The sequence below is a fragment of the Macaca mulatta genome, chromosome 19 (genome assembly GCF_049350105.2).
Source record: "Macaca mulatta isolate MMU2019108-1 chromosome 19, T2T-MMU8v2.0, whole genome shotgun sequence".
NCBI lineage: Eukaryota > Metazoa > Chordata > Mammalia > Primates > Cercopithecidae > Macaca > Macaca mulatta.
The window spans coordinates 67,765,652-67,768,064 of record NC_133424.1 but is presented as its reverse complement, the minus strand read 5'-3'; positions in this window follow the sequence as shown (position 1 = coordinate 67,768,064).

Genomic DNA, 2,413 nt, shown 5'->3' with positions numbered 1-2,413 from the left:
TCGAAGTTCTCAAGGCTTACTGTGGAGAAAGGATGGATTTCCATCCATGTTTGTGGGTCACAGGGGAGGCCCCCTGGCCTCCAACGTGTAGCTGGGTGTAGCAGGTGGGCAATGTGCCAAAGGATGGGCTTCTAAGCATTTGTTCCCAGGCCAGGGCCCACCACCAAGAGGAGGGGTCAGGGACTGGAGGTGGGGGTGCACTGTAGGGTGCTTCTAAGTTCTGGGTTTTGTTCTAAGCCCTCTGTCATGCCGGGCGCGGTGGTTCACGCCTGTAATCCCAGCACTTTGGGAGGCCGAGATGGGCGGATCACAAGGTCAGGAGATCGAGACCATCCTGGCTAACACGGTGAAACCCCAGCTCTACTAAAAATAAAAATAAATTAGCCAGGCGTGGTGGTGGGCGCCTGTAGTCCCAGCTACTCCGGAGGCTGAGGCAGGAGAATGGCGTGAATCCAGGAGGCAGAGCTTGCAGTAAGACAAGATCGCGCCACTGCACTCAAGCCCGGGTGACAGAGCGAGACTCCATCTCAAAAACAAACAAACAAACAACAACAACAGAGAAAACACCTTATGGCTCACAGTTCTGGAGGCCGGAAGTCCAACATCAAGGAGGTGGCAAGCCGGCCAGGCGCGGTGGCTCACGCCTGTAATCCCAGCACGTTGGGAAGCCGAGGCAGGCGGATCACCTGAGGTCAAGATCAGCCTGGCCAACATGGCAAAACCCCATCTCTACTAAAAATACAAAAAAAAAAAGTTATCTGGGTGTGGTGGCGAGCACTGTAATTCCAGCTAACCAGGAGGCTGAAGCAGGAGAACTGCTTGAGCTTGGGAAGCAGAGGTTGCAGTGCACTGAAATCCCATCACTGCACTCCAGCCTGGGCAACATAATGAGACTCTGTCGGAAAAAAAAAAAAAAAAAGTAAAAAGGAGGTGGCAGCAGGGCTGGTTCCTTCTTCCTCAAGAGGGGATCTGCTCAGGCCTCTCTCTCAGGCCTGGTGCTTGGTTGGTACCTTAGGCATCCCTTGGTTTGTAGCTGTGCTTCTCCCTGTCTTCACATAGTCTTCCCTCTGTGTGTGTCTGTCTCTGTATCAAAATGCCGCCCCCCACTTTTTGTTTTTTGGGGTTTTTTTTTTTTTGAGATGGAGTCGCTCTCTGTCACCCAGGCTGGAGTGGCGCGATCTCAGCTCACTGCAACCTCTGCTTCCCGGGTTCAAATGAGTCTACTGCCTTAGCCTCCCCAGTAGCTGGGACTACAGGTGTGTGCCACCACGCCCAGCTAATTTTTGTATTTTTAGTAGAGATGGGGTTTCACCATATTGGTCAGGCTGGTCTTGAACTCCTGACCTCATGATCTGCCCACATCGGCCTCCCACACTGCTGGGATTACAGGCGTGAGCCACCGCGCCCGGCCCAAACTCCCCTTTTTATGATGACACTGGCGATGTTAGATGAGGAGCCATGAGGAGACTCCCAGGTAACTTCAGCTTACCTCGTTCATCTGCAAAGACCCTCTCTCCAAACGAGGTCACGGCCACAGGGACGGGGTCGTCAGGACTGGACTCAAACGTCTTTTTTGAGAGACGTAATCCGGCCCGTAAGAGGAGGTGTGGCCTGGTGCTGTCCACTGAAGTGTCCATTTTTATGCTAATTAGGAAGCATTTTCCAACTGGACATGGTGGCCCACCACCATAATCCTAGCACTTTGTGAGGCTGAGGTGAGAGGATTGTTCAGGCCAGGAGTTCAAGATCAGCCTGGGCAACAGAGCAAGACCTCATCTCTTCTAAAAATTTAAAAATTGGCCAGGTGTGGTGGCTCATGCCTATAATCCCAGCACTTTGGGAGGCCGAGGAAGGTGGATCGCCTGAGGTCAGGAGTTCGAGGCTACAGTGAGCTATGATTGCACCACTACACTCCAGCCTGGGCAACAGAGCGAGACCCTGTCTCAAAAGTAAAAAATAGCCAGGCGTGGTGGCTCACGCCTGTAACCCCAGCACTGTGGGAGGCTAAGGCAGGTGGATTACTTGAGGTCAGGAGTTTGAGATGAGCCTGGACAATGTGGTGAAACCTTGTCTCTATTAAAAACATAAAAATCAGCTGGACGTGGTGGCGTGCACCTGTAGTCCCAGCTATTTGGGAGGCTGAGGCAGGAGAATCACTTGAACCCGGGAGGCAGAGGTTTCAGTGAGCTGAGATCGCGTCACTCCAGCTGGGGTGACAGAGCAAGACTGTCTCAAAACTAAAAAATACGAAAAGGAAGCATTCTCCCTGCCTGCTTCCCTCTCCCACCCAGTGCATTAAAACATTTGCGCAGTGCGGACTAGAGTTGCCTCCTTGCCTTAGTGCTTGGATGCAGACTCTGGCCAAGAGGGGAGGTTCCTCTATGTACCAATTTTATGAACTTTAGGAAAATTC